The following is a 13,682-nucleotide window of genomic DNA, read 5'->3' on the forward strand; positions in this document are numbered from 1 at the left end:
CGAAGGTCAAACTTTGTATCTATAATTAGGGTAGGTGTACTAGTTATGAACATAATGCTTCCCTGTTTCGCTGTACGTGGTTCTATGATTGTTTTCAAATTTTAAATCATTTTGTGTATTTTATTTTTCATACCGAAAATATACATATTGATCTAAAGCATTCAAAACTATGCAAAATGCGAAAGTTTTCAAGATTTGTTATGGCAAAATAGGGAAACACTAATCAAATCAACTGATGCAATGTTGCGTTTCTTTTTTAAGTCAGATAGCTCTATGGAAATGTAAACAAAGAGGTGTATATTTTTTTCAGATTGGTAATTTTTATTATTTTATTTAAAGTCTTATACATGAAGGAATACATTTCATATTCTGCGTTCAATCTATATGTAACTTGTATTGTACTTTACTTAGGTAATCGTTTCCATCTACGCGCATTTTTATTTGTTTCGTTAGAGACGCATTCAGCCTTACTAAATAAAATTCCTCTAAAATCTGAGCCTTACAATAATGTTTGGTGATCTCTTCTGGTTGAATAGCTTTGTAAAAAAAGTACGTTCCTAATGTGTCATTTAATATACAGTGAATTTCGCCATACAGAAGTTCAGAACCTTCAAGTATCGAAAAATAACAGTTATTATGTTCCTTTTTCTCATGTGGATATTCATTTTTACTTTTTGGTTTAAAAATGTAGTTGTTGTGCGTATATGAGTTTTGTTTCTCGAATATGCGGTTTTCACTGTATTTGTTGGCGAAGCTTTTATGCAAATGAAAGTTAACTACCTTTTTTTCTTTGCGATTTTGTGGCATTCTACCTAACTTATTCCAAAAAGCTTTCACACTTGGACTCATGAAATTAATATCAGCATTGTTTTTTGTATGTGACATGATACATCTGTTTGTTATCTGAACAATTGGTTCCCTTGGACCTTTCACAAATTTCTTTAAAACACCATTTATATCTTCAAAAACAAATAGTGAGAATGCCCACAAAGGTCCATAATCTCTCGAGCAGTCAACCAGGTGAGAAACAAGATGTACATTGTAAGTCATTTCATCCAAACCGTAGAGTTGCTCAAATTGTTGAACAAACTGTTGAAGCATTGTTTCGCTCATTTTAAAATCATCTGTAGATATCTCATCCCCTAGCAACAAAGTGATTGACGAAACTAGTAAGTAATAGTGATCATAATATTCTTTTGGCAAATACAGCTTCAGACAAACCGGACTATAATGGAGCAGCCATTGTAGCCATTCATTGGCCTTCCATGAATGTCTGTCTGAAATTTTTCTTGCATTTCTTGAGGATTCCACGAATGGAGCTATCGTTGTTAACATGTCATCTATACTGCAGATTTTATCTTTAATATAACAGGGGCTAGTAGGACATTCAAACCACGTGCGACATAATTGCCGGCACACCCCGAGAAGTATGCCATGCATGTAGTCGACCGGACAGTTACGGACTACATCGAATTCAGGAATTCTTATTAATGGCGAAATTCCTTTAACTCCATTAACAGCTACTCCACGAGAGTTGCTGACTGCCATTGCCCGAAGCGTATCTACTAAATTACGTTTTGGTATATGACTTTTGTAACTATAACGTATTTGTTTTTTAGCTATATCCCCAGGGTGATGACAAAAACTGCAGGCTTCATAGCCATTAAATTGTTTAAAGTTTTGGATTTTACATCTGGCCTTCGTATCTACGCAACATGCTATTACGTAAACCCTCTCTAGCAGAACTGATCCTAAGTTTAATCCGTGATAGTAGAGTTGTTGTATCATTTCACTAAAAGGTTTCAGGAAAACATCAAGATTTGGTTCACCGTCGTGTAACCATAAACCTGCAATCAGTATGTTTTTTCTTTGGAAACGAATGTTTGCCGGTAAATCATTAATACAGACGATTAACGGCCATAGGGATCTTTTCACGTTTGAATTGAATATTTTTACTCCATCTGTGTTAAGCGTTAAAGTAATTGCATTTTTGATATCTTTAGCCGTAGCTACACCTGCATTCAGTACATCTGTTACGTGCTGTGATAGTTTGGATTTTACTTGATGTTCTACAATGGCATCCCAATTTCGAGTAAGAATATCTCGAAGATTTGACACAAAATCGAAGGTAACGAAAAAAAAGTTACTTGAGCTTTCACAATTCGGACAGGTCCCCATTGTTTTGCCAATGTAAAGCTCGCACTTCTTACATACATAATGCCTACTGTAACTATTTTTCGTGAAAAAATGACTGAACTCCGTATACGTAACAGGAAGTGATTTGAATCCTACGATCAAATTGATTAGCTCAAGAATGTCACAGAGGGCCACGTTGCTCAGATTATGACGAATGAATATACTCATGAGAATGAACATTACCTCTTCTTTAGATAATTTCAAACTAGGATGGAGCAATTCGGTCGTACAGGTGAATTCCTGAAATAAAACAATAAAATCTTTCTATACTATCCATACACAATCCTTCTTACGCCCTTATTCCAGCACACACGAAATATATTAAACTATGACTATTTTCTATTCGCCTCTCTTTCATTCTGCTGTGAATTTCTACACTAAATGTCATTTCGCCTGGATTGCAGCTTAGCGATGCTTCAACCCAGGCGTATTGACAAATAGGAATAAAATTCCCTGCAGAATGGAAGAGAGGCAGACATGAAGTAGTCATAAATTACTAAAATTTAGTAATTCTGTGACTACCCGTGTTTCTGAGTGTACAATTACCATGTTATCGCGTTTCGGCGCTTCCATATTAGGATTCTCATCATTATCGTAGATTCGATGTTTGTTATCTGTAGAATTCAGGTCGCTGAAGTCAATGATTGGTTCACCAATTTCCATGAATTCAGGCGGACTATTATTGTTTTCGCCGGGAACATCATCCTCCTTAGTAAACGCATTATCAATTGAATAATCGTTAACCATACAGGGATCCTGAAATGGAATAAATTTTATTACACTTTTTATCTAAGCTGTGATAGTTCAGAATGGACACTAAAAGCGAAATCTAACGTAAACTTTCCTTAATTGGAGTGATAATACCACTATTCCTATTTATTACCACATTCATAGGAATATGAACGATACTCACAATTCGGTTTTGATGCAGAGAAACCTGATTATTCGAAGTGTTGTGACTTGCACATATTTCCTGGGATTGTTCGCCGTGGACTTCGTTTCCATAACTGGGCTCACGAGCTGGAATGTTCCGGCGTTGTTTCTGTAAACAAAATACCTGTTTTTTACATCTGGAAATTATAGTTATCATCATGACATACCTTTCTCAAAATGTGTCCTCTGGAGGGTTTTTTGTTGGCCTCAAAAATATAGCCCATACGTGATCGTCTCATTGTAAATTATAATTCAAAAAATATTTCTGCGGAGTGAAATTGGGAACTTCGATGCAAAATTGTGTCAATCAAAACACTTTAGTATCAAGCTTAACAAATGAAAATTACCTATACTTGAATTCGTCGCAATATCAGGCAGAGTGTAAAGTAAATCTCCAGACAGATTAAAACATTACGTAGAGTTTCTTTGAATAAGGACCTATCTATTAATTACGTAAGACAAATTTGGCGGTTTTTCAACATACCTACCTCCCATCCCCTTACCATTTTATTTTTTATGAATATAAAACACAATATGTATGGCGCGTAAGTTACCTCAAACCTCTCCTCCCCCATTACTGCCTGGGACTGTTGTGCGAGTATGGGCATTATTACCTCTTACGTGATTACTGGACGGCCCCTAAGAGTGTCGTTATTTTACAGTTTGGAAAGGTCTACTGTTCGATTGGAACCCGTTTTTTATGGGAATGACAGTTGGCTGCTGTTTCAATTGACATTGACGCTACTTTTATTTATTTTTTTTACAACTAATTAAATTATTTCTTTTTGTCATTGAGCGCTTTTCCTTTGTTAGGCTTCTTCCCATGCAAACTCAAGCAGTCGACATCGAATCTCACATATACAGTCGTAGCTAACTGTACGAAATATTATTATAACAGTTTGGCAAACATTCCAAAGCATTGGTTTTTGTGAACAAATATAGTGGTTTCTGCGCTCGTGTACATACACGTTACATGTCACCAACACTACTTAAAGATTGCTGGTTGAAAATATAAACAAAGATCAACTGTTCCCAGCAAAATCAAACGGCAGAATTTTCAACCAGCAAATTTGCGCGAGTGTTCGTGACACCGCTCGGTGAGAGCTCAATGGTGCGTGTAGCAAACCGTGATATCTCAAAGCGAAAAAAGCATCATTATCAACGAGTACGTGCCGTAGTGCGCAAGTTGGCTGTATATTTTGATTTTAAACGCGTCGGAATTCGTAAAAAAATCGTCACCATGCCTCCAAAACGAAAGCAAGCCACTGAGTTTTCTGCTAAGAGAGGAAAAAGTAAGTATATCTAATAAGAATTTTAGAAAAATACCAATTATATATTGTTTCAGAATCCCGTGTGATTGAGCCTGCTGCCAAATGCAACAAAATGGCTGCTCAGCAGATGAACGTAGCAGATTTGCAAGTTTTGGTGAGTTTTTTGAGCTTCAAACTAATATTGCTAATATTCTCAGTCTGGCCGTTTTGTATACTTTTATATTTTTCATAAGCCAGGGAATATTTGGCCTAAATGACCTTTTTTAATTAGCAAACCTTAAGTGAGTTTATATTATTGAAATTATAATATCGCTTATGTTTTGTTTTTTTTATTCACAGCTGCAAACAGCACTGGCAAACCATGGCGACACATTCGATCCGACCGGCTATGCATATATGTCGGTGGCAAGTGGGTCGAATTATGCCGAGTTTGAATCACAAGATCCACTGGCCGAGTTTCAAGCAGATCATGATCCAGATCAAGATGCATCCGATGGTGAGGAAACTGAAAGCAGAAGCGGAACTGAAAATGAAACATCCGTGCATGGTGGAAGAGCAAGTAACTTTTTCGATACACTGTTGCTGAAACCAACACCAAACAGATCAACTGATACAGGATCCGGAGCGGGAGCAGCTGAAACTGCATCCAGTAGTATGTTTCTTCAGGATTTGCCCTTTCATCTGGCCGTTGAAGAAGGCGAAAGCGTTAGCGGAGTCAGCAAGCAGACGGTAGCTGAAATTTATCCGACAAACCAGGACGCTCAATCTGAGAACAATGTTTTGGAGTCTTGTGAACTGGTTGCTCATGAGTTGGGCGTTGAGGAAATACGTGCTATGGTGAGTATTATACAAGATTATATCAAGCATGTGCTAGAATGAGGGCGTAAATGACATGATCGATATCCCTTCATCGATCTTCTCTTGTAATAAAAGTGACAAGTTGCTAGTTTTTTTTTAAATATTGTTCCACCCCAGATTGCTAGGCAGTGAGGAAATCTTGCGTTCTGAGGTGGAAAAATGTTAAATGTCAAAAGAGAGGATCGATAGAGCGAAATCGATCATCGCCACCAAACCGGATTGCGCCAGTGAGACTCGCGACGCGCCTCAACTCGCCGCATTTTGAAATCAGTTTTTTAGTGTGGCGCTGCTTTCTCACGATTTTTATGAACACAGCGCACTATTCACATATTAGCACGGGGCCTGAGGAAACAATATTTATAAATACAGTCGAATTTCGTTCGTTGCACTTCGTTTCAGCCCACCTAAAACGAAGGCAAACGTCACTTTCTGACATAAACCCTAATTTGTCAATGTTGGTAGCGCTGAATTTCTGTTCGGTTATTTGACAGCTCAAAACTTAGCCCGATTAGTGAAAGTCTTTCACTAGGTGGGCCACGGGTTTAGTGCAACGAAAGAAAGTTGACTGTAAGTGTTAGTCTTGATTTCTACCTAATTTCTACCGGATACAAAATAATTTAGACCAAGTACAGGGCTGGTAGCAAGTCACTTTTCAGTGACTTGCTCACATTTTTCGACCTGTCATCAAAGTAACTTTTTTCAGAAAATTGGTCACTAAAGTCACTATTTTCGTGATCTAACGGTATTGAAATTTAAAGCTGGGTTATCTTTTCAAACACAAATTGAAAGAAAAAGATATGTATTATTATAAAGACAAATAAGTATGATTTGAAAATTTAAGGTTAAAAAAAATAGGGAATCCTGAATATGTCGTAGCCATTTGCAACGGAAAATATAAAAAAAAATCTGGGAAAGGTTTGGGCTGAATTTTGTAGTCGTAATATTTTAATAAATTTTGGCGAATACTATTGCCCTATCTGACAGATCTGCTGAATAAATTACTAGTGAACTTTCTGCAACAATATGTGACTGTATAAGGAACCGTTAACCTATTATTTGAAAGATCCTCATCAAAATTCCTTCCGGAGATAAGCCAGAGACGGATTTTAATAACAAACCAAAAATCAAAGAGTTTGTTAGAAACTCGTCCAGGACATCAAAAGCGAGTACTAATATTGATAGAAATCACTTCATCTTAGGTCAACTATTTCTATACAAAACGGGTCGTAAAACAGATAAAACTTACGAGTCGTGACTAAGTGATACGATTAGTTTTCAATAATTCCAGGGTGGCTACTGGACCGGGGAAAAAGACGGGAAAACCGGAAATTTAAGATGGTCACCGGGAAAATAATTTGGAACGAACATCTCCAAGCACTAAACCTACAAACCACCAAAATAAGTTGTAGTAAGTTGTTATGGTTGATGATATTGCCATTTATGAAAACCTGAGCTAAATGAATATTTGACAAATTTCTTGGGAGATTCACTGAAATCTTTGACAGATTAATTCAGAAGTACGATTGGCGGATTTCTGAGATGATACTGATTTTTGATGAAGCCTTGTCTGGATTACCTATTAGTTATTCCTTGATCTATGACAAAGTTCTCATGAGGCCCCTGATGAGATTTTGCATTGATTTCTGCAGATTTACAGTGTATTTTTCCAATCATTCCCAACAAATTTCAAGTAAAATTGTTCATAAATTCATGGAAAAATCTTTTAACTTAAATAATATGTGAGATCCTTTAGGTAATCTTAGTCAAATTTTTGTTAAGTTTTTTACGCAATTCTTAGCCATATTTTTGATAGATTGCTTGTAAGATGCAATTTTAGATTTATGTCAAAAATTTAGCCAGCTTCAAAGGAGAAAAATAAAATGTTTTCAAAGATACCGTTTCTGTTAAAAAAATCTATCTTAAATTCATCAGATCCAAAATTTTTCCAGGAATCAATCATGGTCTATGGCTAACGCATAATTTCGAAGACAGTCTTAGAAGGTTTGTTATTGAACTTTGCAGTTTTTGCAGTTTTAATTTAATTCATGATCTCAAGTCTTCCGATTTTGACTATTTTGTATAAAAAAAACTAAAATATCAAGTTTTTTTGGTTTATACGCTAAACTATTCGAACAAACACTAGACAAACCGTGTGAATATTCTCATAAGGTGGTGTATGTGCTAACAAGTAAGTGCTGTACGCAATTCCAACGAGTGTGTTATTAGGCAAAAAATGCATAGCAACGAAAATATGAATTTTCATATTGGCGCTTACGTCGACTATGCGAACATGGGCAGTGCAGTTCTCTACACTCTAAATTCACTCAAAATGTAGATTGGTTGATACCCACATAAAACTACATATAATAGTCATTTTCATGGCTATTATATGTAGTTTTGAAGTCACTTTTAGGTAACTTTTTGGTCACTATTTGGTCACTATTTTTATCATTTTGGTCACTAAAGTCACTATTATTTTACTGTCTGACTGCTACCAGCCCTGCAAGTACTTTTCTTAACAGTTGGTGGTCTTTGTGTTATATAAATTATATAACATTTTTAGCGGGATGAAATCATGACCGTACATTTCTAGGCACACTCAGATCATTTTTACGAAAATTTAAGATTGATAGCAGCCTGGCTGCTTGTTGATTTCCAGCTCGCATCCCCCAGGTTTGTTCTAATTTCATTTTGGTGGAATAATCAACGGGCCAAATAAAAGAATTTTTTCTGCGGAATCCGAGGAATGGATAATCTAAGTTTGGGCACTTCTCACAGATAAATCTTTTAGAATACTTATTCGAGAATTTGATCTAAGAAACCGTGAAGCCAAAGTGAATTTTGGAGATGTTCAAATAGAGGTCGTTATTTTAATAATCATTCTTTAATTAAAAATTGATTTATTTTTAGCTTGAAGCCGCTCTCAAGCGTCAAATGGCTGAAAAAAATAAAATGCGCCACATCGAAGAAACCAATGTCACCAAGAAATCGCAAGAACCAATGTCTCCAGAAATGCCGCTAACAAACATCCAAGCCAGAAGTTCCATTCACACTCGAGAAAATCACACGCAGCCACCTGCGTCTCAGCTACCAGTACCGACAGCTGGAAATACTGGCAGGACTAATAGCATTCCGGCGATTAATATTCAAAACCCTCAAAACGGCAAGCAACATGACTCACAACGCGTGTTTGATCAGGACAGCCCACAATTTAATGATGATCGTTGTCTCGACAGCTCTCAGCCACGGGTTGTACAGAACCGTTCTCCTTTGGTTGCGAAAAATACAAACCCACTTTCAATCCCATCAAGTGCTCAAATCGAAGTTCAGAAAGACACCGCTTGTCAAGTAGTTGTCATTGAACATCATAACTGGGAACAAAAGTATCACCTTTTGGAGAAACGGTACAACGAACTACTTGCACGGCATAAGAAACTCAAACAGAAGTTTTCCAATCTGGAACAAGAGAAATTATCATCAGACGACTACGGTTTGCGTCTTGGCAAGGAACTAATGCAACTTAAGGACAAGCAGAAGGTACCTCAGGTGTGTATGATTGGTTTCCAAATTTGGTATTAATTAAATAACAGCTTATATTTTTATTCTTAGGTTCATTTTACCGAGGCTGACGGGATCGCAATCACAACTAATGAGCTGGAGGAACTGAACGCCCGTGCCGGTAATGATAGCTTATTTGTTGGTCTTTTAGTCACGCGGCTGATCGGTCCAGCGAGGCTGGCAAATATGAGTGTGACGGGACAGGCTAGCCGCCGCTTCATGAATCTGAAAAACCCTGATGGAAGCTTGGTCCATCCAGCCTCCGAGAAAATCGACCCAAACATCATCGAGTTTGTTTGCGGTAGGTTTACGAAATAATTTAATTAAAATCACAAGTTGTTTTAGGTGTTTTTTATGTTTTTTCACAGATAAAGTTGCTGAACGTACCGCAATAAGGATTGGGCCCGACAATATGGCAACCATCCGAAGACATTCGGATGTAACATTAATCAGAAAATACATCTGCCAGAAAATCGCTAATTTGCGCAAAGCAGCCGAGGTCCGCAAATCTCGGGGAATTGTTGAAGGCAGCGGACAAGACGCTGGAAACATTCGAGTTTGAAGTAAGCTTATGCTGACTTGAGGCCCAAACACAATGATAGCGAATCGGCACCGGAAAGCGGAACCAGTTCGCCAGCATGAACAATAATATGCTTGCCGATTCAGTGTTGTTTTACATTCATTCGTTGACAGCTCAGTCGAGATGGTGTGATTCATGCTGGCGTACCGGATCCGCTTTCCGTTGTCGTTCCGCTATCGTTGCGTTTGGGCCTTTAGTGTCAAATTAATTGAATTCTTGTACTGTTATATATTGTATTGAATTCGATATTTTATTTAACCATTTCAAATGGGTAATGGGAAAACATTGTTATCAAAATATGTTAACGTCTAAATAAATTCGTTCGTTGAACAGAGAAATCCTGGCGTTCATTTATTCACTGTTGGAAAAAACCCTTTCAGATGTAATGGAATATGTGAGTACGTGTGGTTAGAATTTACTTCATTTCACAAACAAATATCGTTGAAGCGTGCTCTTTACAAGTAACTTTCAACATTATTTGTATTTGTTTACAGTGAAGTAGGTTTTCCGCACGTCCTTATTTATTCCATTGCATGTATATATAGTCAATTAATTTATTTTAGATCTAACTGTTGGAATATAACCTAAATGTACGGGGTATTGTTTTAAATAGTATAACAACAACATAATAACATGATAAATGGTAAGATTACTGTATCCCACCATAAATCGATGTTTTCATTAATGATCATAGTGCTTGTTTTTTTTTATTGTTCAACTTAATCGCAACCGTTCCACTTATAGTCAATCTTACGAAAAAATGGATAATATGTCAACCATTTCCCCAACCGTTCAGGCAAAATTTTGTGTGGGAAAATTGGCATTTTTTTATTGTTACATAACTTAACCGCCTATTCCCCACATAGTAATTTGACAAATTACAATATACCGTATTGTAAAAACAATTCACTGTAGTGTTGGGATATAGTAAAATTTGATGACACGTGGAACTGTTCATTAATGGTTAGATATTGTTGTGGATAATTCAGCAAACAGTACGCATTTGGTTCCCGGCTATGCGGGGGGAGAATAGTCGTCTCACTTTGAGTGAGCGATTCCGACACTCGAATGCAGTGAGAATGGTCACTATGAATGAACTCGAGTGAACTCTCGCTGTATTCCGAGAGTCGGTGTTTATCGACTGTGGTCGTTGTCTCGTGACTTTTCCATCCCGACAAGAGTCGTAACGTCCTGACGTATCGACTGACTAAGGAATGGATGTGGAGAAGTAAGTTTCATAAAAAAAATTGAATTCAGGCATGTGCATTATCAAGTAGATTAATCTATTGGAGTATTAGCCCAAAATTTCACGTGGCCTCCCCCTGAGGGGCCGACGCGCTGCACTTTTCTTCTTCTTTCTTGTGCTACGTCCCTACTGGGACAGAGCCTGCTTCTCATCTTATAAGCTTTTGTTGCCAATTGACCATTTTTGCATGTGTCTATCATGCGGCAAGCATGAAGATATGCTATGCCCAGGGAAGTCGCGAACATTTCCTTCAAAAAACAGATCCTTGACCGGTGGGAACCAGTCGAACCCACGACCCTCAGCTTGGTCTTGCTAAATAGCTACACGTTTACCACTACGCCAATCCAGACCCCACACTTCTCTCACCCCGTTTACTTCATGCATATAAGAGAATAACATTGGGGATCATTCCAAAATGCCGTCCATCATATGAGTGGGGGGAGCGATTGGTTTATGAAAGTGTGACATGTGCGTGTATTTGATATTTGAAAAAAGTGTAAAAGAGGGAGGGGCGTGGGGGGGGGGGGGTTGAGGGGCTTGAAATTCCTAAGAAACGATGGAAGTCATACTTGAATTATTGCTGAAGTGTGGTGCGTCATTCCCTCAGATGGAGGCCTCGTTAAATTTTCAAGTGCCCTACCAAATGGCTGACCATAAGCTAATCGGATAAAAATGGGACAATATTAAAAAACGAAAATAATGCTCTCCTAGAGAAATCTCTACACGATTTATGAAAAAATACGTTGAAAACTGCCTGGACATGAATTCAATGATTTTTGAAAAATATCTATCTTAAAAAGTTGGCTTTAAAACTCGTTACAATTTTCATTAAGAACATTTGTATTCTTGGTTAGTAGAAAATGCCCTTAAGAAAAGTTAGACGAAAGTGTTTTCGTTAGGCTGATTAAATCATAAACGTGAATTGTTCTAATACTTCATGATTTGATTGAAGAAATGCGCTGTTTTCTAATCAATTGGGTCCTAAAATGTTGAATGAAATCTTGTTTTTATTTAATGACACGAAAGAGCATGTTACTGCAACTATTTTAGCATTTTTTCCCGCTCAAATGACGACTATATCATATTTAAACTTTAATTTAAAAATTGGGGCCATAAATGAACCTTGACACTTTTGATCATGTTTGACGTTCGCTCAATCGACAAAAACACCACAGGGCTTTTAGTTTTAACACTGGGGTTGTTCCTATCTGACATTTCGGAAGGGACACGGAAAGCAAAATACACCCAAAATTTTAGTTTAAGCCAAGGAGTGTGACAAAATCTAAAAAAAATGTTTTTCGGACTTAAACAAAAGAAAAACAATAAAAAATTGAGTAAACATGTGTTTTTGGCCTAAACTTAAGCGTTTGGCATTAAAATTGAGACAGGCCTTTAGGACCCTATTGCCTATCAAAAGTAAAAGTATCTCTACATGATATGAAAAAAAAAAACTTGGAAACTGCTCAGCAATTTATTTAATTATTTCTGAGAACTATCGATATTAAAAAATTTTAATCTTAAATTTAAAGTTTAAATAGTAGTTAGTTCGGTTTTCATTTAATTATAGGTATTCCACTAATGAGCTCAAATATGTATTATCTTAAAAGCTCGTTATAATTTTCACTGAAAAAAAAAAATATTCTGGGTTAGAACGATTTGCCCTTGGAAAAAAAAAGACGAAAATGTTTTCGTTAAGCTGATCAAAACCATAATACGTATTTTTTTTAACTTTTTTTGAGCAAATATAATCTTTTCTAAAAATAATTTAAAAAAATCATACCAATAGTCAAGAATTGTTGTTCAATACATATAACTTCGTTATTTTTGAATATTTACTTTTTTAGATTTATTTGAAAGATTTAAGTTATATATTATATCGATGAATGACCTCAAATTTTGACCAATAATATAAATGAACATTTCATAAAAAAATATTTGGTAAAAGAAAATTTGAAAAGAGAGTAATAACACAGCGTAACAAAAATGACATTTTTGCGTGTCTCAAGGATTCAAATTATGTGCCTCGAGTAGATTTGGGGTTGCTGAATCTGATGCCATTTCAAGAAATGTTCCAGCACGTCACAATTTTTAGCTACAGGTCGCCAAATTTTTATAAAACTCTGATTTCATTGATGTTTACATAAAATTTAAAGTATGATTTATCAAACTTTTTTGTTATTTAACCCACTAAGCATGCTATTTTGCACTTAAACTTTCAATTTAGATTAAATTTGGTTGAAATTGCGCGATTAAATTTAGAAAATTAACCGATTATTAACCGATTTTTTCGACATGTTTGCTGTTTCCATACAACATTCTTCGTTTCTCTCATATGGGAAAATACAATACTTTTTCAAACCATCAAAAAATATTTTCTCCGCATCGAAAGTATTATAAACTTTACCGATAAGTATTTTTATACTCATAAAGATTGAATTATGTGGCAAATTAGGAAAATAAATAGCCTTAAAAGCCGGCAAACTTGCATGCAAGTTGGCTGAAATAGTCAATTTTTACATTTTCAACAGACAATATCTCGAAAACTAGATGTGCTATGATATTTTTAAAAACGGCAATGGAATCAGCAATCCTTAATTGAGTGAATAGCTGTATTTTGGTGCTTGAGACAAAAACGTGTTCCGCAGTGTAATAGGTTCAATTGCCGGAGTCATCTTCAAAATAAGTCTTCCCAAATTCAGCCTCAATTTTAGGCTAGATTTTGGAAAATGTTGCTGTTTAAATTTGAAAAATTTAAAAAAATAATTGTTTCATCAAATCGGTGACTTTAAACTTATAATATATGACCTATTCATAAGCATAAAGTAAATCAGAAGCTTGTGCCGTCTTTAAATTATAGTTTAACTTTGAATGAGAATCTGACAATCAATACTTGGGTGCGTTGAATGGTTTTTCTTTTGATCTTCGTTCGTGCAGCTCTAGTTGTTCGTTTGATTCTAGTTGTTTTGCAATGTGTTTGTATCTTATCGTTTTATTTGTATCTTATGTTTTTTAATACCGGAGTGTTCCTAAGACGTTATTC

Source organism: Aedes aegypti, chromosome 3 (genome assembly GCF_002204515.2).
Source record: "Aedes aegypti strain LVP_AGWG chromosome 3, AaegL5.0 Primary Assembly, whole genome shotgun sequence".
Taxonomy (NCBI): Eukaryota; Metazoa; Arthropoda; class Insecta; order Diptera; family Culicidae; genus Aedes; species Aedes aegypti.